Genomic DNA, 24,364 nt, shown 5'->3' with positions numbered 1-24,364 from the left:
TGTGGCTCAGGGCCTTATCATCAGTAGAGATTTACGCCCCTTCAACCGGGCTCCCAGGAAACTCTGAACTACAAAAGAAGGTTTGAGCAAGGGTGGAAAACCAAGATCTTGAGTAACGGAAGGATTTATAGTCAAGTTTAGCAAGTGAGAAATGAAATGATGAGGTTAAGTACCTTATTAGTAATGCTCGGGTCAGGACCAGGTCAGGATGGGTTAAGACAGAAGAGCCCTGTCACAAGCTCCAGAAGCAGTCTGGATGGTGCAAGGCATTTTAAACATGGCCTCAGTTTCCTGAACTCTAAAATAGCAGCCACCAAATCCAATTATTAAAAGGTCTACAAGAGCAAATCCAAGTGTAATCAAGGAAGGCAAAGAAACGGGGAGAGTTGAGAAACCTGTCTGTGGAAGGCAGATAAAAGAGAGGACTGAATTATTTTATCTCGTCATCAATGGGGAACTCTACGCCGGGAGCAGAATTTCTATTTCTAGAGCAGGTAGGGCTCTATCACACAGCTTGTCCGATGGTTCCCACTTTTCAGTCCATGCGGGTGGTGGTGGTTATTTTTAATGTATTCCTCCTTCAATAAGTCATAAATAAGCTTACCTATTCAAATGACCACAATAAACGATGAGAAATAGCACACTGACCCATAAGCAGCAAAGACCCAGAAAGCAACACTTAAAACATAAACTGCCAAGAGCAACTTGATCGGGTTTCATAAATCAGAGCGACCACGGCCCTAAAAAGTGGGAATGAGAGCTCCAGTAATTGCAGCCTTCTGTCTGGAAGCATACAGTAAAAATAGCCACAGTAAGCACTCCTCCTGACCAATCAATAGACTCCTATTAACCTCCCGGCCAATTACAGGATGATTGGCTAAGCAAACAAAGAATTATTGGCTGTTTAGCTGGGACGTTATTCAGGCCTCCCTCTTCCCCTGTTTCTCATTCTGTTCCTCTCCTCCCCACCCCCTTTCCTGTGAGGAAAAAAACTTCTGCAAACACCTGATATTCATCTAAGTCTCTGCAGTTGTACAGTCTTGTTAAATTGTTACCACCTTTTCCACAAGCAGTTTTGGCAATTAACCTCATGGCCAGGGACTTCAAAGAAAACAACTGTTGAGTTTAACCTCTCTGAGCTACCATAGATTCTTTTATGATTTTTCCTGAAACACTTTCATCCAGAGAGGAAAAAATGCAGACTGATAAAATGAATGTTTATTTTAATATTTGGTTAATTTATTAAGGAGACGAACGCCTCAGACATGCACCATAAAGTGGTGTGCTCGCTTCTCAAAGTCTCCACAAAGTGAGGTTTTATTTTAATTTACATTCCCAACACATGTGTGCTTCTCTGCTTGTCCACAAATCCTACATTTGCTGGAATCCAAGGATTTGATACATTTGACCCTCTCTTGCCCCTGTTCACAAATCTCTCATATGTTTCTCCAAACTGTTTATAAGTTCAGAATGAAAAAGGCATGTAAAATTAATGCTAAGAACCAAAGCTGCCATTAAAAATCTATTTTCATTTTATATTTTTACCCTCATAGATACACTTTTTACATTAAAAGCAAGGCTAATCCCCAACTCTCAGGAGAATAAACTACCAGCAATAAAGATCAAAATATATGACTGAACAAGCAATACAATTCTTCTTGAGTAATCTTGTGGCCTAAGTGTTTCAATGCAATTTATGCTATGTAACCAGCTTTTTACAGCTGTATATAATAATAATCATGGGCCTGATCTTACCAGCTGAAGGCAGGTTTGTGGAGGTGTGTTAACTCCTTCAGGCCACAAAGTTCATATTAGAATTTTAACAAAAGTGATAGAATATTTAGTAGATCCTGAGAACTACAGATTTCTCCTCTGTCTCTGGCAAGGTCAGGCTTTGTAAAATTGCCACTAATACTTTTGCCACTCTGTGAAATGAAGAACTCTACAAACGGTTTAGAGTATTTGTGTAGCTCTTCTAGAAGTACAATGAGGTTGAAATAATAAATCTGCAGCAAAGGCAACAGAGCTTTTGTTTGATATTTATAGTCACCGATACCTTCTTGTTATAATTAACTCCCCCCAAAGCCATACATAACTGTTCTCTGGAAGATGACACTCTACGGTACAGTACTACAAGATGTGATAATTTTGTTAAGGGCCTGGCTTTAACCAAATAGCACTTTTCTGCCAAAACTATCCCCAGCTCCATCCCCACAAATCTAGGGGAGAAAGGAGAGAGCCCAGTAACACCGTAGTTTTTGGAGACAGGCCTGGGGTAAAGCTCTACTTTTGCTACTTATTGGCTATACTGAAAGTGGCCAAATACAAATAACTATCCCTATCTTGTAGGGATGTTGTGAGGATACAACGGGGTTGAGTATATAATGCAAAAGTCACAAACTTTTATTTGGCTTGTACTGGTTTAAAAATCAGGAAATATCCATAAAAATGTGAATTTCCTGTCTCTCTTGACTAAATGGAAGGTCTGGCAACACTAAGCCCACATTTCTGCAACAGCAACATGGAACGGAGTAGCGACAGAACCTTAAGTGCAGGTAATTTGCTATATATAGTTCCCCGGCTTAAACCTCGCCATCGGAGCATCTGAGTTTTTGAACCCTCCATGGATAGCTTAAAACAGAGTTTGGAACTGTGTTTGGCGCACAGTGTTTGCTACATAGTAAGTACTCAGTAAAAGAACTACTACACCAAATAAAATCCGTTGACTCCAAAATGGAGAGAGGTTTCACAGATATCAGCTAAACATTTTATGCGGCACAGAATACATCAAGTTCTGGAAATAATTTTTTAAAACGTCCATGTATTTTGTTTTTATATATATATTTGGAAAGTTTTTTGAAAACAGCATATATATGTATATGTGCTGTCTTCAGAACCTTCCAAATATCTCTACGATCTAAAGTTCCTATAGCACTTACTTTTTATCAAGCTTCTTCTGGAATTTAGCACATACGATTTTGTATTGGTATTTGCATCCCTAACCAACTTGTAAGCTCAAGTGTGTATTCCCAAAGCATCGTTGAGAACATAAAAATACCTCTAATTCAGGCAACTCAGGAAACCGCTAGTCTCAAACAAGGAAACAGGTGAGTGCTACTTAAGAAGAATACTTGATGAGAGGTAGAAGTCTGTTAGATCTAGGTTGATAAAAGAAACACCTGTAATTAGGAATGCTGTACACAGCTAACTGTATCAGCAGAAGTGTTTGAAAAGTTTTCGTTTCTTCAGTAAAATAATATTTAAGATACCAATTTGCATAACAAACTTTACTTCCAGATAGTTCAATTCCACATCAGCATACATTTTGAATTAGCGGGATCCAAATTAGGGACTTGATGGTGTTATCACCCTTTCACTGGGATCACGAGGATTACAAGGAAAAAAATTGAAGAACATAGTAGAAGAGCGAAGCCTAGAATTCAAATCTGCCTCTCTAGCGGCAGGATTCTCTCATTTTTACTTTAATTACAGTCCCATACTCAAAGCCAGGCAAACAACCTACCATTTTGATTAGGTTGTCTCAGACAGCTGGGGAGGGAGTGGGTAGAAATAGGCCTATGAGGTCAGTCATTATAAACAATCTGTGTTCAAAAGCAATTTTCAGACGGACCCAAACTGGTTCACAAGTACATAAGTGATCCTGTGCTACAAACAGTAACGTACCAGCTGTCTGTCTGGGGTAGACTGTGCAGAGAGGGATGAGTCCTCTCTAGAAGAGCTGAGGGGCTGCAGGGAAAAAGACAAAAATATGTCTCTACCAAGAAGAAGATAAAAGGCAACCTCAAATTTCAGGAGTATCTTAGCAGCAGCCAGGGAAGGTTTGGCAGTTTCTGCAAACAAGTGGCCTGGGCTGAAATTTGTGAAGGAAGAAAAAAATGAAATCTGTCATGAACACGAAGTTCAGATCAAACCTAAAACTTCCTCTGTCCACTCTTGTTAAGAGGACTTTCCTATTCAGCAGAACTCTCCAGAGAGCCAAGTGATTTCTGGTCATTCTCACGGCGATAGTTCGCCTTTTCTTCCTTTTTAATTTTTATATTCTTTGTCAACTTAAGTCAAAGGGGGAGGGATATTTGTGCTGAACATTTAAGAACGATTTTCAGAAGGAACATTAAATGACACGAGGCTCTGGTGCTATGCTGTACAGTTCAATGAACTCCCGCGCAGATCAGCAAGATGGTTGGAAATGCCTCTCTCCGTCTGTTTTTCATCTCCAAAGTCTGTGTACTCAGTAGAGTGTGAAGAGAGCCTCTCTTTTCTTCAGAACATTCTCCCAACGGTCCTGCCCCCACCCCCACTCCCTCTCCGAAGCCCCTGCAGCAGAGAACAGGAACTAGAGCAAATGCTTTTGTGAATTAAGAGATCTTGTGAGCGTAAATTTGGTCAGGCTGCTCCTTTCTGCAGGCCAGACCCCGCTGCTGCCCCAGGATGTGAACTGTCAGTTTGCATAGCTGGTGATGAGTTGCAGAACCATCAGCAAAGGTGAAGACGGCAGAAACAAGAAAGATTCAAGACTGGTGGAAATCATTTCACAAGGAAAATTTCAGCCATCAGTGGGAGGAAGCTTTGAAAAATGCTGCCATTTCCGAGTCAGAATGAAGGAAAAATTAAATTACTGCCGGTGAGGCGAGCCAAAGTTGCATCTCCCTCCAGGGAGAGTTTTGATAATGGTAAACATTTGACAGCTGGCCTGGAGTTGTTATCTTGTTCTAACAGTTGTTATGGTCTAAATGAATATTTCTGATAAGGAAAGAGAAAGAAAAATTTAAACACTTTTATATTTTTTCTGTTTTAAACCTTAGGGGGTAAGCCAAACAAGTTTAGAGCCACCAAGAACATACTCCAAATGCTGGAATGATCCTGGTCTGGAAATCTCACCAGTATCATTATTTCCATTAATCTAGATGATGTAATTCTTTGATGTAAATCAACTTACTAAGAAATTATCTTTAACCTTTAGCTTCCTCCGCCACTCAAAAACCATTCCAATCGTTGACTTGAAGTCAAGAAAATAAAGCGTTAATAAAAGCAAATGTAAAAGTCCAAGAACGGAAGCTCAAGAACATGCAGAGAAATGCCATATTGTTACAGAACCTATTTTTTAGCTACTGAGGATCAACCATCAGAAAATTGTACTCTCTCACAGATTTTATTATTTTATGAAAACTATTGGGCCAAATATTTCAGAAAGGTAACAGAAATAAAGCGGCCAAAAGAAAGAATTTTAAACTTAAAAAGGACTGTTGACTGGGTGTCTGAGGGTTTTGCATCACCAGGAGATGCAGAGTGCCTGGAGGGATATTTCATTATAAAACACTTGCTCAATTCCTATATATAGCATAAGAAAACAAGTCTGAGTTATTGTCTGAAACGTTCCAGGTCTTCACAGGCACTGGATCTATCACGGTATCTAGACATGAGTGCAGAAGGCTCGGAGGAGATGGGAAGCAGTCCGGCTACCTTATATGGATCTGCTGATAGTTGTGTCCTCAGAGAAAGCACTGAAGTCCTGAGAATACTATAACCCTCTCCATCTACGTTAAAAAAGAATATCTACACTCCTAAATTTATTCTGCCTCTGACACGCTACCAGATGGGAGTTTACCAGGGGTCAAAAAAAGAGGGACCATGGCAAAAAGCAAAGAGAAGGAAGGAATCACAACACCGTCCTCCTCTGGAATGAACAGAAACGTAGAAGTTATTTTCAGCTAATTTTATAAAATTTGTACTTTACTTGCCTAAAGTATAACTGGCGTAAAGTCTGGGAAATTTAGTATAATATTTAGCATTCAGAAACAAATTCTTTGAGCATCTGCTCGGCGCTACAAATTGAGCATTTGGTCTCCATCCTCATAGGCCAAGGGAATCAGCCCACCTAATCTGTAGGTATCCTATCTTTCTGTCGCTTGTATACTCAGAATGCATTTTTGCAAACATTATGCCCTAACCAAAGGAAACCTTTCCCCAAAGTCTTTCCCTATTTTTCTTTAAAAAACAAAACCAGAAAAATCTACCTTGATTCTTGTATTTGTGGGAAGTAAGAGTTTCATTATTTTTTTCCCCAGGGACCCTGCCCTGCCTCAGTAGGAAAGTATATAAATCGATATTAAAGTATGGTATTTTGAGAATGTTTCAAAGTAAGGTCAAACTGGTGTTAAAAACCTTACTAGTGAAGGCTAAAATAACAGTCTGGCTGAACAGTCTTAAGTGCAGCTGACTCCAATTACTAAGTACATCCTAGCGATTTTTTTTTTTTACTAACAAGAACAATGCAAGCAAGTCTTTGAGTTCAAAAATAATGTCAAAGAGAAGTTACTCATAAGAGAAATTAGATAAATTATCCCAACACTGCAGCCATATAGGCAGCTGACAGTTAACTTCACCTTCAGCACTGGAAAAGTTGAGTCCTTTCTTTAACAAATATTCAGAAAAAGAGAGGAAGGAGATTCTAAGAGGGAACAAATGTGAGGAAAAAATGCTTCTCTTGACTAAAACATCCAAGAGACTTTTGGATAAGAAAACATATACATAATCTAACCACTACAAAATCACGAAAACAGGGCTTTCAAATAAAATTTCTAAAACATTTTATTATGAAGGATTTTGAACATACACCAAAATAGACAGAAAAATATAATAAAACCCAAGCATCCTTCACACAACCCAACAACCATCAAGCCATGGCCAATCCTGCCCCATCCACATCCACCTCTCTCCTCCTGTATTATTTTGAGGCAAATTCCAGATGTCATCAAATCAGACACAGTACATGAAAAAGCAGAGATCCTTCAAGTACACTGACGGCCTCTTTCTGCCTTCACGTCCACCCAAAAATCATTTTTTTCTGATGATAAACTTCTCCCCTTCCCCATAGGTCGTTGTTACCAGTACTAACTACCCAGGGCACTACATGAATCTAGTTTGTTTTTTGTTTTTGCCACGTGGCATGCGGGATATTAGTTCCCTGACCAGGGATTGAACCCCTGCCCCCTTCAATGGAAGCACGGAGTCCTAACCACTGGACCGCCAGGGATTTCCCTACATGAATCTAGATAAACCTAGCATGTCTCAGATACACAGGACTTTTGTTTTACATGAGGGCTGATGACCTCCATATACCCTTCCATTCTTAAAAGTCTATGACTCCTCTATGCAAACAGACATTTTGGACCAGTGTTCCTCCATTACCAAAACTGGGGTCACATCATCTGGCACCAAGGAAGACACTATACAGTGGCCAAGGAAGTACAGTGGTTAAGACATCAGCTTCAGTCATACAGACCTGGTTTTAAATTTGGCTCTGCCAATTACTAACTTTGTATCCTTGGGCAAGTTCCCTGTCTCCTCATCTCTAAAACTGGAATAATAACTCCCTCATAGAATTGTTGAGAAGATTAAATGCAATAATATGTGTAGAGTGCTTAGCCAAGAATAATAAATAATAAATGGTAGCTCATTTTTAAGAATTAAGCAAGAGAATCTTACATGTGATAAATACCAATAAAGAGAGGAGGTATGTGTAAGGTGGAAAGGAGGAAGTGAAGGAAGAAATGGGGGTAAAAATATTCCACTTTTATAAATCATAACCCTCAACAAACTTCTTTTAAGAACTTAAGTATTTCAGTATAATTGTTTAATGGGAACTTTCAATAAGCTCATAATCTAAAACAAAGGTGCTTCAACCTGTTTATAACTGTCCATCCTTCAAAAATCGAATGTCCCATACACAAATGTAAAGGGCCTTGGTTGAAGAATGTAATATTAATATATTACATTATATATTAATATTACATATAATATAATTATATATTACATATAATATAATTATATAATTAATTATATTAATATTAATATATCGGGGTAAGGACTCAGGATAGAGGATGAATGCTTGCTGCCTTGTCTAAATGAACCAGCCCAGTGCATCTGTACACAGCAAAGCCAAGAAGTGACAGTACTGATAACGGAAAGTAGCAGTGGCGGCAATGGTCTCTCACTTGGCTTCAGCCTGCACCATTTCAGTATTATACTTTTGAAAAAAATCACTCAGATGAACAAAGGGCATGGGGAGGCATGCTTTTTGCTTACTTAACATTTGTCAGGACACTTGCAGATTGGGACAAAATGTATCTTAAATCATGCACTACCAAATTACTACATTACAATCTGTAATGTGCCCAATGTCATACAGTCATTTAATAAGGAAAAGAACGGACATCCACATCTTATGTAAGAACAGTCTACCTACTTACTAATTAAAAATTCACAAACTAGAAGCTTTTTGCTGACTTTTTAATAAGAGTATTCTTTTCTTTCTCTCTCTCTCTATTTTGCATTCCAAAGTTATACAAAGGTTATCGTAAGATGGCCAAATGCCAGAACACTATTTCTTGGGGTCGAGGAGCGGGGGTGGAGAGGAAAGATTAGCAACCTTTTTTTTCCGAATTCTGAATTTTATTTTATTTATTTTTATACAGCAGGTTCTTATTAGTTATCTATTTTTTAAATTTTTATTTCTTTATTTTTGGCTGCGTGGGGTCTTTGTTGCTGCACGTGGGCTTTCTCTAGTTGCGGCGAGCGGGGGCTACTCTTCCTTGTGGTGCTCGGGCTTCTCATTGCAGTGGCTTCTCCTGTTGTGGAGCATGGGCTCTAGGCGTGTGGGCTTCAGTAGTTGTGGCACGTGGGCTCAGTAGTTGTGTCTCGTGGGCTCTAGAGCGCAGGCTCAGTAGTTGTGGCGCACGGGCTTAGTTGCTCTGCGGCATGTGGGATCTTCCCGGACCAGGGCTCGAACCCGTGTCCCCTGCATTGGCAGGTGGATTCTTAACCACTGTGCCACCACGGAAGTCCTAATTCCTTATTTTATACATATTAGTGTATATATGTCAATCCCTATCTCCCAATTCATCCCACCACCACCACTACCACCCCCCACTGCCCCACTTTCCCTCCTTGGTGTCCATACGTTTGTTCTCTACATCTGTGTCTCTATTTCTGCCTTGCAAACCAGTTCATCTGTACCATTTTTCTAGATTACACATATATGCGTTATGTGGCTTTACAAATCAAGCCTCTCTTGGTGTGATTACCAGGTAAATGGCTGACTGTGATAACCACTTACATAGGTTACTTTTCTTTAGTCTTTACCACACCTATTCAATCCTGCTGCTAGAATAATCTTCCTAAACAGATCACTCATCACCTCAAACACTTTTCATTCCTTGTCCTCTATTCCAACTCTTCTACCAGCACTTTCCTTTCACTGTCTGGTCATAACCTCCCTAGACAGCTGAAGCTCCCAAACTTCCCCGCACATACCCCCTCCTATATACTCAAAGCAGATTCCAGGTTGTCCTCAAATTATTCAGTATGTGTCTGCCTTGGTGCCTTTGCTTCTTGCCAATAGGAGTCCATTTCCTGAATCTTCACCTATCAAAAGTCTACCTATTCCTCAAATTTTAGCTCAAATGGCTTTTTTTTTTTTTTTTTTTCACACAACTATCTCTCATCGCCCCAGTCAGAACTCATCTTTCCCTTACTTGTACTCTAAGAGGACTTGATCGGTCTTGTACTATGGTCACTAGAGTTTGATTTTTATCCCCTGAATTCCAAGTTTCTAAGGGTCAGGGAGCATACCCTTTTCATTTTTTGTACCCCTTAGAGCATGGAGCACAGTGACTTTTAATCACACTGAACTGTGCTGCATATTTGCTATCTAGGAAACCATCAGTAATAACATTTACATCTTTTCTGATAAGCAGTCCACACAAGGAATTCTTTGAGGGAAATTTCTTAACTGGCTCACCAACTCCTGGACTTTATGGTTTCTGCTACAAAGCCCCCACTGAGCCCATCTGATATACGCACAGTACACGGAAAGAGCAGCCAATTCTCTCCTGACAGAGTGAGTAAGAAACTGAAGAAGGAAGACACATGTGTAGGAGGAAATACCAAAACCACAAATATGGAAACAGTGTTTGTGAACCTCTTTCAGCCAGAGCACAGACATCTTTAATTTCATCACACTTCCTTAAAAGGAGCAAGTCGGGAAATGGGGAAGGGAAAAAAATATCTTTATGCTTTTTTTTTCTTTTAAAGTCTTCCAAATTTTTAGATTAGGTCATCTGTAACTCTAAGGAGAATAATGTATAATCTTTGAGAATGCACCTTACGTTTCTTGGCCTTTTGGCTAAGATCAAGTGAAGAATGCATCTAGACTTCAGAATTTCAATCACTAGCAATTAATACAAGGTACATGCTAGGGCAAAATAAACATAAATAAAAAATTAACAGCAATTCTTGTTGGTTATCCATTTTAAATGTAGTAGGAAATGCATATTCTATTACTTTTAAAATATAACCACGGGACTTCCCTGGTGGCACAGTGGTTAAGAATCCACCTGCCAATGCAGGGGACACGGGTTCGAGTCTGGGAAGATCCCACATGCCGCAGAGCAATTAAGCCCGTGTGCCACAACTACTGAACCTGCGCTCTAGAGCCTGTGAGCCACAACTACTGAGCCTGTGTGCCACAACTACTGAGCCTGTGAGCCACAACTACTGAGCCTGTGTGCCACAACTACTGAGCCTGTGTGCCACAACTACTGAGCCTGCACACCACAACTACTGAAGCCCTCATGCCTAGAGCCTGTGCTCCGCAACAGGAGAAGCCACTGCAATGAGAAGCCCACGCACCGCAACAAAGAGTAGCCCCCACTCGCTGCAACTAGGGAGAGCCCGCGCACAGCAACGAAGACCAACGCAGCCAAAAATAAATAAATAAATAAATAAAATAAAATATAACTACCCTCGGGGGAAATCTAAGAGTTAGTACTACAAACACATATATGCCAAAGCACATGTGCAGGCCCCAGTCCTTCCAACACCACGGACCCCTTTCTGTCCCCACCTCCCAGTTATACTTCTAAAATGGCACTTGGGATTGACATATACACAGTGCTATATTTAAAATAGACAAGTATGGGACTTCCCTGGTGGTCCAGTGGTTAAGACTTCACCTTCCAATGCAGGGGGTGTGGGTTTGATCCCTGGTTGGGGAGCTAAGATCCCACATGCCTCGTGGCCAAAAAACCAAAACATAAAACAGAAGCAATATTGTAACAAATTCAATAAAGACTTAAAAAATGGTCCACGTCAAAAAAAAAAATCGTAATACAAACAAAAATAAAAATAACATAGATAACCATCAGGACCTACTGTATAGCACAGGGCACTCTGCTCAGTACTATGTAACAATCTAAATGGGAAAAGAATTTGAAAAAGAATAGATACAAGTATATGTATAACTGAATCACTTTGCTGTACACCTGAAACTAACACAACGTTGTTAATCAACTATACTCCAATATAAAATAAAAAGTCAAAAAGAAAACAATAACTCTTGAAAATCCAAAAATAAAACTCATCTGTCTCCTTACAATTGAGTTGCTTTTTTCCTAGATCTAATAGATGTAATGAACACACAAGCAAAGGCAAAAAATGAGTTTAAATATAACTTGCCAAAGATAACAGCTAATTTAGGGTGGTGTTTGAAATAAAGTGTTTCTCTCCTTTTTATGAATGTATTGCTGATGAAAATTTTACAACTTAATATATATTTTTGAAAATAAATTTATTTATTTATTTATTTATTTTTGGCTGTGTTGGGTCTTCATTTCTGTGTGAGGGCTTTCTCTAGTTGCGGTGAGCGGGGGGGGGGGGCACTCTTCATCGCAGTGCGTGGGCCTCTCACTATGGCGGCCTCTCTTGTTGCGGAGCACAGGCTCCAGATGCGCAGGCTCAGTAGTTGTGGCTCACGGGCCCAGTTGCTCTGCGGCATGTGGGATCTTCCCAGACCAGGGCTCGAACCCGTGTCCCCTGCATTGGCAGGCGGATTCTCAACCACTGCACCACCAGGGAAGCCCACAACTTAATATTTTTATACTCATCATCATAATTAAAATATTATGAGTACGAAAAATATTCGAAAACACTACATCTTCTTTCCTTTTTTTTAAAAAAATTTTTGGCTGCGTTGGGTCTGTTGCTGCGCGTGGGCTTTCTCTAGTTGCGGCGAGCAGGGGCTACTCTTTGTTGCGGTGCACAGGCTTCTCATTGTGGTGGCTTCTCCTGTTGCGGAGCACAGGATCTAGGTGTGCGGGCTTCAGTAGTTGTGGCACGCGGGCTCAGTAGTTGTGGCGCACGGGCTTAGTTGCTCCGTGGCATGTGGGACCTTCCCAGACCAGGGCTCGAACCCATGTCCCCTGCATTGGCAGGTGGATTCTTAACCACTGTGTCACCAGGGAAGTCCCCTAAAACACTACATCTTCTGAAAGCAATATCCCCAAAGAAGAAAAATTTTGTTAGTTTTCTGCTGAATTCCTAAATATAGCTGTCATTTGGACCAAGAGCCAAAAATCAAATGTTATGGTAAAAAATCCTAGCATTTCAACAAAGCAAGACTCTTATTCCAACAACAATTCTTAAACACCTAAAACAATCAAATACACTACATTATCCATTTTATTTCTCAATGTCTCAACATTGCCCCTAGATGGATAATTTATTTTATCACTATAATAATCAAGTCAACAGAAAAATGCAAAATTGCTTACTAGAAAATGTTTATAATTGTTGAAGTATATCCCAAGTATATCCCCTACAGCGTAAGTTTGTCATTCTACAAGTCACATAGCTGTAGTATAACAATAACCTATTCAATTGTACTGTGAAAGTAGATATTCCTACACTCTCCATATGTATTCAACACTGGTCATTTATTCAATCTAAGACTGGGCTCCCTTTACTCAATCTGAAACTGGGGCCTCCGACCCCTAAGATATTTGCTGGGGTTAAGCTTAGATTTGTGGTTTTATCAAAGTGAAGACTTCTAAAGCTGTGCTGTCCAATCTGATTGTCACTAGACACAAATGGCTATTTAAATTTCAATGAATCATAACTAAATTTGAAATTCAGTTCCTTAGTTACATTCATCACCCCTCCAGTGCTCAAAGGCTACATGTGGCTCTCATATTGGACAGCAAAGATCTAGCACTTTTCCATCGTCACAGAAAGTTCTACTGTACAGTTCCATTCTAAGGATGACCAGTTTTATAGGTCATATTTGCTTTAGTGCCATGGTTTCAAGGCAAAGTGAAAGACAGAACTGATAATGCCATCTATCAAGTTTGTTCTTTTATTTCTAGGCTGAGAATCAAATCGTTATGATGTTTCAGACTAGAGTCCCCACCACCTCAGGATCTAAAAACATGAAAGAAAAAACGTGGTCCCTTGGCAGATTCAAAGAAAACAAACCAACCAAAACAACTACAACTACAACAAAACAAAAACTCCACCATGGTCCATAGAGCATATGGGCTGTTCTACCGATGAGAAACTCAGTGCTAAGCATTCTGGACAATAATAGTGCTCCCATTATTTAAAAAATGCTCACATCTGCTATATACACATATTGTCTTTAGTAGGTACGTGCATTTTCGCCTAACCAAGAAGATAGGCTTCCTCTGGCTAATAACTTGCTTGTGGAAGCAACATGGTCAAATGATACAAACAAAGGTTTTGAAACCAGATAGGAGCTAAGTCCTGTATCCCTTCATACATGCTCACTAGTTACATGACTTTTGAGCAAATTACTGAATCTCTCTGCATCTGAATTTGCCAAAAAAGAAAGAAGCAAAAATCAGGTCAACTTCCCAGGCTTGTTCAGTATTAAGAAGATAATGTATATTTGGCATCAACTAGCACAGTATGTGATACAGTCGGTTGCACCAGCAACTATTCTAGAAGACAAAAAAAAAACCCCACTCATTCACAGTACACAATAACAATGCCACTGGTAACAGCTATTAGTAAACCAAATCTTTTTATTTAAAAACAGCGTTATTGAGCAATATCTGACTCATCATACAAATCACCCTTTTGAAGCGGAAAACTTCCCTAATGGGAAAGGAAATAGTCACCCAAGTCCAGGAAGCACAGAGTCCCATACAGGATAAACCCTAGGAAAAACACACCAAGACACATGCTAATCAAACTAACAAAAATTAAATTCAAAGAAAAATTATTAAAAGCAGCAAGGGAAAAACAAAAAATAACATACAAGGAATCCCCATAAAGTTATCAGCTGAATTTTCAGTGGAAACTCTGCAGGCCAGAAGGGAGTGGCAGGATATACTCAAAGTGATGAAGGAGAAAAACCTACAACCAAGATTACTCTACACAGCAAGGATCACATTCAAATTCGACGGAGAAGTCAAAAACTTTTCAGACAAACAAAAGCTAAGAGAATTCAGAACCACCAAACCAGCTTTACAACACATGCTAAAGAAACTTCTCTAAGCAGAAAACACAAGAGAAGAAAAAGACACACAAAAACAAACCCAAAACAATTAAGAAAATGGTAATAGGAACATACATATCAATAATAACCTTGATTGTAAATGGATTAAATGCCCCAACCAAAAGTCACAGACTGGCTGAATGGATACAAAAACAAGACCCATATATATACTGTCTACAAGAGACCCACTTCAGACCTAGGGACACGTACAGACTGAAGGTGAAGGGATGAAAAAAGATATTCCATGCAAATGGAAATCAAAAGAAAGCTGGAGTAGCAATACTTGTATCAGATAAAACAGACTTTAAAATAAAGACTGTTACAAGAGATAAGGAGGGACACTACATGACCGAAGGATCAATCCTTTGGTTATGTAAGATCAATCAAAGAAGAAGATATAACAATTATAAATGTTTATGCACCCAACACAGGAGTGCCTCAACACATAAGGCAAATGCTAACAACCATGAAAGGAGAAATCGACAGTAACACAATAATACTAGGGGACTTTAACACACCACTTACACCAACGGACAGATCATCCAAACAGAAAATAAATAAGGAAACACAAGCTTTAAATGACACAATAGACCAGATAGGTCTAATTGGTATTTAAAGAACATTCCACCCAAAAGTGGGAGAATACACTTTCTTCTCAAGTGCACATGGAACATTCTCCAGGATAGATCACATCTTGGGTTACAAATCAAGCCTCAGAAAATTTAAGAAAACTGAAATCGTATCAAGCATCCTTTCTGACCACAACGCTATGAGATTGGAAATCAATTACAGGAAAAAACTGTAAAAAAACCCCCAAATACATGGAGGCTAAACAGTGTGCTACTAAATAACCAAGAGATCACTGAAGAAATCAAAGAAGAAATAAAAAAATACATAGAAACAAATGACAACAAAAACACAATGACCCAAAACCCATGGGATGCAGCAAAAGCAGTTCTAAGAGGGAAGTTTACAGCAATTCAATCGCATCTCAAGAAATAAGAAAAATCTCAAATAAACAATCTAACCTGACACTTAAAACAACTAGAGAAAGAAGAACAAAGAAAACCCAAAGTCAGTGGAAGGAAAGAAATCATAAAGATCAGAGCAGAAATAAATGAAATAGAAACAAAGAAAATATTAGCAAAGATCAATAAAACTAAAAGCTGGCTCTTTGAGAAGATAAACAAAATTGATAAACCCTTAGCCAGACTCCTCAAGAAAAAAAGGGAGAGGATGCAAATCAATAAAATTAGAAATGAAAAAGGAGAAATCACAACCAACACTGCAGAAATACAAAGGATTATAAGAGACTACTACAAACAACTATATGCCAATAAAATGGACAAGCACGAAGAAATGGACAAATTCTTGGAAAGGTACAATTTTCCAAGACTGAACCAGGAAGAATTAGAAAATATAAACAGACCTATCACAAGTAATGAAATTGAAACCGTAATTAAAAATCTTCCAACAAACAAAAGTCCAGGACCAGATGGCTTCACAGGCGAGTTCTATCAAACATTTAGAGAAGAGTTAACACTGATCCTTCTCAAACTCTTCCAAAAAATGGCAGAGGGAGAAACACTCCCAAATTCATTCTATGAAGCCACCATCACCCTGATACCAAAACCAGAAAAAGATATCACAAAAAAAGATTATAAACCAATATCACTGATGAACATAGATGCAAAAATCCTGAACAAAACACTAGCAAACAGAATCCAACAGCACATTAAAAGGATCATACACCATGATCAAGTGGGATTTATCCCAGGGATGCAAGGATTCTTCAATACACGCAAATCAATCAATATGATACACCACATTAACAAATTAAGAAATAAAAACCATATGATCCTCTCAGTAGATGCAGAAAAAGCTTTTGACAAAATTCAACACCCATTTATGATAAAAACTCTCCACAAAATGGGCATACAGGGAACCTACCTCAAAGTAATAAAGGCCATATATGACAAACCCACAGCAAGCATCATACTCAATGGTGAAAAACTGAAAGCATTTCCACTAGGATCAGGAACAAGACACGGATGTCCACTCTCGCCACTCTTATTCACCATAGTTTTGGAAGTCCTAGCCACAGCAATCAGAGAAGAAAAAGAAATAAAAGGAATACAAATTGGAAAAGAAGAAGTAAAACTGTCACTATTTGCCAATGACATGATACTATACATAGAAAATCCTAAATATGCCACCAGAAACCTACTAGAACTAATCAGTGAATTTGGTAAGGTTGCAGGATACAACATTAATGCACAGAAATCTCTGGCATTCCTATACACAAACAACGAAAAATCAGAAAGAGAAATTAAGGAAACACTCCCATTTACCCCTGCAACAAAAAGAATAAAATACCTAGGAATAAACCTGCCTAAGGAGGCAAAAGACTTGTACTCAGAAAACTATAAAACACTGATGATAGATATTAAAGATGACATAAACAGATGGAGAAATATACTATGTTCTTGGATTGGAAGAATCAATATTGTGAAAATGACTATACTGCCCAAAGCAATCTACAGATTCAATGCAATCCCTATCAAACTACCAATGGCATTCTTCACAGAGTTAGAAGAAAAAATCTTACTATTCGTATGGTAACACAAAAGACCCCGAATAGCCTAAGCAATCCTGAGAAAGAAAAATGGAGTTGGAGGAATGAGGCTCCCCAACTTCAAACTATACCACAAAGCTACAGTAATCAAGACAGTATGGTACTGGCACAAAAACATAAATATAGATCAATGGTACAGGATAGAATGCCCAGAGATAAACCCATGCACATATGGGCACCTAATTTACGACAAAAGAGGCAAGAACGTATAATGGAGAAAAGACAGCCTCTTCAGTAAGTGGTGTGGGGAAAACTGGACAGCTACATGTAAAAGAATGAAATTAGAACACTACTTAACACCATACACAAAAATAAACTCCAAATGGATTAAAGACTTAAATGTAAGGCCAGACACTATAAAACTTTTAGAGGAAAACATAGGAAAAACACACTTTGACATAAACCACAGCAAGATCTTTTTTGACCCACCTCCTAGAGTAACAGAAATAAAAGCAAAAATAAACAAATGGGACTTAATTAAATTTAAAAGCTTTTGCACAGCAAAGGAAACCGTAAACAGGACAAAAAGACAACTCTCAGAATGGGAGAAAATATTTGCAAGTGAAACAACAGACAAAGGATTAATCTCCAAAATATACAAACAGTTCATGGGGCTCAATATCAAAAAAACAAACAATCCAGTTAAAAAATGGGCAGAAGACGTAAATAGACATTTCACCAGTGAAGACATATAGATGGCCAAGAGGCACATGAAAAGATGTTCAACATCACTAATTATTAGAGAAATGCAAATCAAAACTACAACGAGGTGTCACCTCACGCTGGTCAGAATAGCCATTATCAAAAAACCTAGAAACAATAAATGCTGGAAAGGGTGTGGTGAAAAGGCAACCCTCCTACACTGTTGGTGGGAATGTAAATTGATACAACCACTATGGAAAACAGTATGGAGGTTCCTTAAAAAAGTAAAAATAGAACTACCATATGGGGACTTCCCTGGTGGCGCAGTGGTTAAGAATCCGCCTGCCAATGCAGGGGACACAGGTTTGAGCCCTGGTCCGGGAAGATCTCAAATGCCGCAGAGCAACTAAGCCCATGTGCCACAACTACTAAGCCTGTGCTCTAGAGCCCGTGAGCCACAACTACTGAGCCTGAATGCCATAAATGCTGAAGCCCGTGTGCCACAACTACTGAAGCCCGCATGCCTAAAGCCCGTGCTCCATAACGAACAGCAGCCTCCGCTCGCCGCAACCAGAGGAAGCCGGTGCGTGGCAACGAAGACCCAACACAGCCAAAAATTAATTAATTAATTAATTAAAAATTATATTGAAAAAAAAAAGAACTACCATATGACCCAGCAATCCCACTACTGGGCATATACCCTGAGAAGATCATAATTCAAAAAGAGACATGCACTGCAATGTTCACTGCAGCACTATTTACCATAGCCAGGACATGGAACCAACCTAAATGTCCATCAACAGATGAATGGATAAAGAAAATGTGGCACATATATACAATGGAATATTACTCAGCCATAAAAAGAAACAAAATTGAGTTATTTGTAGTGAGGTGGATGGACCTAGAGTCTGTCATACAGAGTGAAGTAAGTCAGAAAGAGAAAAACAAATACCGTATGCTAACGTGTTTATATGGAATCTAAAAATATATATATAGGTTATATTCTGTTGGACAATATATCCTTATAGCTTTTTTTTTTGAATTTTAGAATTTTATTTATTTTTTTATACAGCAGGTTCCTACTAGTTATCCATTTTATACCTATTAGTGTATATATGTCAATATAGCCAATATTTTATAAAAACTATAAATGGAGCATAACCTTTAAAAATTGTGAATCACTATACTGTATACCTGTAACTTATATAATAGTGCACAGCAACTATACTAATAAAAACTTTTATTCCAAAAGCAAAAAAAATGGTACTGATGAACCTAGTTGCAGGGCAGTAATAAAGAGGTAGGCATAGAGAATGGACTTGATGACGTGGGGTGGGAGGGCAAAGCTGGGGTGAAGTGAGAGTAGCATCGACATATATTCATTACCGGATGTAAAGTAGTTGGCTGGTTGGAAGCAGCAGCATAGCACAGGGAGATTGGCTCGGTGCTTTGCAATGACCTAGAGGGGTGGGATAGGGAGGATGGGAGGTAGGCTCAAGAGGGAGGGGATATGGGGACACGTGTATGCATATGGCCAATTCGCTTTGTTGTGCAACAGAAACTAACACGGTATTGTGAAGCAATTATACTCCAATAAAGATCTATTAAGAAAAAAAAAAACAGCTTTATTGAGCAATATCTGACACATCATACAAATCATCCTTTTGAAGTGTACAATTAATTCAATGTGAATCAAGCCTTTTTTAAAAATTGATTAATTTTTGGCTGCGTTAGGTCTTCGTTGCTGCGCGTGGCCTTTCTCTAGTTGCGGTGAGCGGGGACTCCTGTTCGTTGCAGTGTGCGGGCTTCTTATTGTGGTGGCTTCTCTTGTTGTGGAGCACAGGCTCTAGGCATGCAGGCTTCAGTAGTTGTGGCATGTGGGCTCAGTAGTTGCGGCTCGTGGGCTCTAGAGCGCAGGCTCAGTAGTTGTGGCGCACGGGCTTAGTTGCTCCGCGGCACGTGGGATCTTCCCGGACCATGGCTCGAACCCATGTCCCCAGCATTGGCAGGTGGTTTCTTAACCACTGAGCCACCAGAGAAGCCCCTGAATCAAGTCTTTTAATACATAATTCAACATTACCCAGTACCCAGTATGGGCTACTGACTATGTAAGGTTCTAGAGCAGTGGCTCTCAAATGGGGACAATTTTGCCCACCAGGGCATATTTGGCAATGTCTGGAGACATTTTTGATTATCATGATGGGTGGAAGCTATTAGTATTTAATGGATAGAGGCCGGGGATACTGCTAAACATCCTACAATGCACAGGACAGCCCCACAACAAAGAATTATCCAGTCCAAAATGCCAGTAGTGCTTATGTTAAGAAACCTGTTCTTGGCATACAAAGATGAACAAGAGACAATATCTATCTGCCCAAAGCTTACTGTCTGGTGAAAGAGTGCAAGGTGGAAACAGCACAGGATGCTAGGGTTGCAGAGAGAAGAGGATGCTTAAGCCAAAAAATATTGGAAGACAAACAGGAATTTGCCAGGGGTACTCAGGATGGAAAGGAGTGATTTCATGTAGAGGGACTAACGTGGAGAAATACTGATATGCAGAAAGCATGTTGGAGTCTAAGAAGTTCCAGGAGTTCAGAATAGTTACAGCTCAGGAGAGAACAAGAGAATAGAAGATTACACAGGAGCCTGATCATCATGGTTTTGTATGTCATGCTAGGAAAGAACTTGGACTTGATCTTGTAATCAGTGGTCAACAAACATTTTCTGTAATGAGCCAGATAGGAATATCTTTAGGCCATATGGTCTCTGTTACAACTACTCAACTCTGTGATCATAATGAGGAGAAAGCAGCCATCGACAATCCGTAAGTGCATAATGAATGTGGCTATGTTCCATTAAAACTTTACTTATGGGGCTTCCCTGGTGGCGCAGTGGTTGAGAATCTGCCTGCTAATGCAGGGGACACGGGTTCGAGTCCTGGTCTGGGAAGATCCCACATGCTGCGGAGCAACTAGGCCCGTGAGCCACAACTACTGAGCCTGCGCGTCTGGAGCCTGTGCTCCGCAACAAGAGAGGCCACGATAGTGAGAGGCCCGTGCACCGCGATGAAGAGTGGCCCCCGCTTGCCACAACTAGAGAAAGCCCTCGCACAGAAACGAAGACCCAACACAGCCAAAAATAAAAAAAAAAAAAAAACAAAAAACTTTACTTATGGACACTAAAATTTGAATTGCATGTAATTTTCAGGGTTAATAAAATATTCTTTTCCTTTTGATTTTTTTCTACTGTATAAAACTGTGAAAACCATTCTTTACCTGTGGGCTGTACATAAGCAGATGGTGACAGTAGTTTGCCAAACCCTGCTATAGTGAATACACAGGACTTCAAGGTGACAAGTCAGCTGATCAGATAAAAAATGAAGCGGGGCATTTTTCTTGAGATCTCTGGAAGGACTGACCATCTTCTAGCCATTCCTGCTAAAGAACAAATGGACTTGGGCCTAAATTTTGTCAATAGCTTGCCTGTAATACTTACAATGAGGTGGTAGGCTAACTAAAGGAAAGGAAAGCTCATTTTAGGCTACTGTGGTGAAATGACATTTACCTAATGCAGATATAAATTTCTTCATAATTAGTGGGCACTTGACACTAATGTAATCTGATTACTGCAGCAAAGTCATCTTAAAACTCACTCCCCAGTACTGACAGAGTATGTCCTTGAATTAAGCAAATTAGGGCTAAGTGACAAAAAGTACCAGCTATTAAGAAACAACTCCATATTTATAATCATCTGTTATAATGAAGAGAAGACCAAATACCTCATAGTATCAATATGAGAAGTATGACACAGGCCGCTTGACACACAGGTAAGGTGTTCTCACTATCTTAGTCCTGATATTATCCCAATTCAAATTCTAGAAACTTCAAGCTACTGGAAACCTCTTACTTTTAATTTGGAACTATTTTCAAGAGAGAGGTCTGATAACATGGATTCAAATTGTGAAGACAGTATGTCACTTTTACTCAATTAAAAAATGTTTTATTAAAAAATAAACTGTGTAAGAGAAAAGTACAAGAGTACTGATCTAGAGAAATATTTCTTTAAAAAACTTGTTTCTTCCTGATTCCAATTTTGTATGATTTATAATAGCCACAATGGTGTACTATTATAACTAAAGCCATTTCAAATCTAAACCACTGTCTTTTACATCTTTGACGTGGCTGACTCTTTATGAATAATTATGATCTTTCTTAGGGACAATAAACATATGTCAAAAGGATTGTTTTGAGGTTTAATTGATCTGTTTGTAATTTAATTACATAGTGTCTGGTATACAGTATATGCTCCATCGAGGTTAGGTATCATTAACACGAAATGTATTACAATCACTACTTCAGCTTCTCTCTAAATGTTTCACCATGACAGAGTTCTCCCGACTTTAAAATACTTTTCAAAGAATTCAAGAATCGAAAGAACCTAGAAATTGCACGGTCCACCTCTCATATTATATAAATGGACTGACTGACCGAAGTCACACAGGGAGATGGTATAGCTTGGTATAAAGAGCAAGGGCTCTGTAGTTGAACATGCCCGATTTTGAGTCCTGGCTCCACCAGCTGAGTTAATTCGGCCAAAACCTCAATTTCCTAATTTATAAAAATGTGGATTAAATGAGATGATGCTCACAAAGTACTGAAGACAGTGACTAACATATTTTTTTAAAATCAATAAATGTTCACTATTATTATTGATCTTAATCTTCCTACCATGAAATTATATTTCCTCTGTCCATCTTTTGAAGAATGTGTGTAAATTGCTCCTGTATTTGTTCTGTATTTGACTCCTAGCTAACTATACTGACAGGCCACACCAGACTAAGGCAAACTATTTAAAATATTTATTTTCCAAATCCGGCAAACTCTACCTCTCTCCCTTTCTTTGTACGATTCCTTCGTTAGTATATACCTCAACTTCAAATTATTTTAGTAAGTCTTCCAATGCTTCAATTTCTCCAACTCTGCTCCATGTGTCCTGGGAACACATATGTAAAAACTGTGCTAAATATATCTGTGAAATGCTTTGTTAAAGATTACACAGTAAGGAATAAAAGATGGTGTTTCTGGAGATTCCAAGCAGTTGTGGGCCAATGAACGTCACAGAAAGCATCCTTCCAATTCATTTGCTTAAAAGGCTAAGGAAATAATCTATTTCCTTTTCCCTGTTTTCTATCTGGTTTCTCTGATGTGTTCCCAGGTACTCAAAGAAAGATTCAGATATCCATGAAATCTTAATATGCCTGTTTGAAGCCAGGAAAAATAAAGAACAGTACGCCAATATTGAAGACCAGGAAAAGTCCATCAGTACTTGAGGGGGAATTTTGTTCGGTCTTGGAAATTACTGAAAGAGTCTACTTCCATGATAACTGGGGAAGAAAATGTCAAACGGTTTAAATTTACATGGCATTCCACTACCCTGAAGCATGCTCCTGAAGTGATCCTACAAACTTGGCAATTACTCTAACAGCCTAAGTCTTCATCTGTTGCCAGATGAGCTGCAGCAATTTTTGGCCTTGCCTTACAGCCCTTGCACTTGACATCATTTAGCCTAGACTCAGCCCTTGACCTTGCCTTTATAGTTGGGGAAGAGTTCAGAAGGACCAAACCTCGATAGAAACAACCTAAGTGTGAAAGGTTTTACCCCAAGGCTTCTCTCAATGAGTGCTCTTTAATATTTAAATATTTTAATATTTAAATATTTGATCTTTAATCTCATATGTTCATCAGAATGGGATAACTGCAAACTCTCCCTTCTATCTAAGAAACATTAAGCTCATAATTTGTTGTTCTTATTTGTTTCTTTGTTTTTGTTTTGCCTTAAGGCAGAAGTAGAAGGCCATAAGGGTAACTTGAAAGGCTCCTCTCACACTAAGGATTGTATCTTTTTATCAGCTTTGTTCATCTGATTGGATTCTATTTAAATTTTCCTTCAACCTTGGATGTTTGACAGGTTCTTGAGCACACTGAGACTTTCTCCACAAAAAGGAAAACCCCCTGATTGGATTAGAAACCACTACCTGCCTCTGGAAATCAAACCTTTCAGTAGGGTCAGATCAATCTGAACTTAAATTCTTTGATGTTTTCCTGTTAACCCAAGTAGATCTGCTCAGGAGCTTCTTATTGAACAAAACGTTGAACAAAGTATTGTGGACGCCATGAAGTATTCTGGTGAACGAGAGCAAACTGTTACGCGTGTACCTGGTGAATGTGCTGCGTACTTTGCTCAATGTTGAGAAGGCAAGATGGAGAGAAGGAAAGACAAAAAGTAGGAGATATAGCCCCAGCCCTGCCCTTCTTAATAACACTAGATTTGGAACTTTCGACCTAGTTGTGATGAAAATTACCAAGGGAGTAGGAATTTGTTCTTTCTACTGGCATTCTGTCTTGTAAAAACAAGAAGAAGGGAAGGTGATTATAGGTACCTAACATCAAATTTAGTAAAAATCACTGGATAGAAAACCAGAAGTGTGATTTAATGATCTAAGAAATTAGGCAAAAGTGTCAAGTCTGAAGAATTTTAAAATGGTTATAGGTCAAAGCATTAAAAACTTCTTTGGGGATGGAGTGGCTATAAGGCGAACCCGGTTAGGAATCTGCCAGGGGTTAATTGCAACCCTGCATGAAAAGCAGTTAACAAGTGAGAATTAGAACACCCAGGAGGAAAAGAAAAATGTTTCCAGTGCCATAAGAAATAAA

The 24,364-nt window shown here is 39.0% G+C and overlaps 1 protein-coding gene across 4 annotated transcripts in view; it reads right to left on the bottom strand.

Annotated features, from left to right (window-relative positions):
• BCAS3 (BCAS3 microtubule associated cell migration factor) overlaps positions 1–24,364 on the bottom strand; it is a 595,828-nt gene that overhangs the window by 203,623 nt on the left and 367,841 nt on the right. The gene's annotated exons all lie outside the window — the stretch shown is intronic.

This window comes from Eubalaena glacialis, chromosome 19, assembly GCF_028564815.1.
Source record: "Eubalaena glacialis isolate mEubGla1 chromosome 19, mEubGla1.1.hap2.+ XY, whole genome shotgun sequence".
NCBI lineage: Eukaryota > Metazoa > Chordata > Mammalia > Artiodactyla > Balaenidae > Eubalaena > Eubalaena glacialis.
This window is presented reverse-complemented; position numbering and strand designations above follow the sequence as displayed.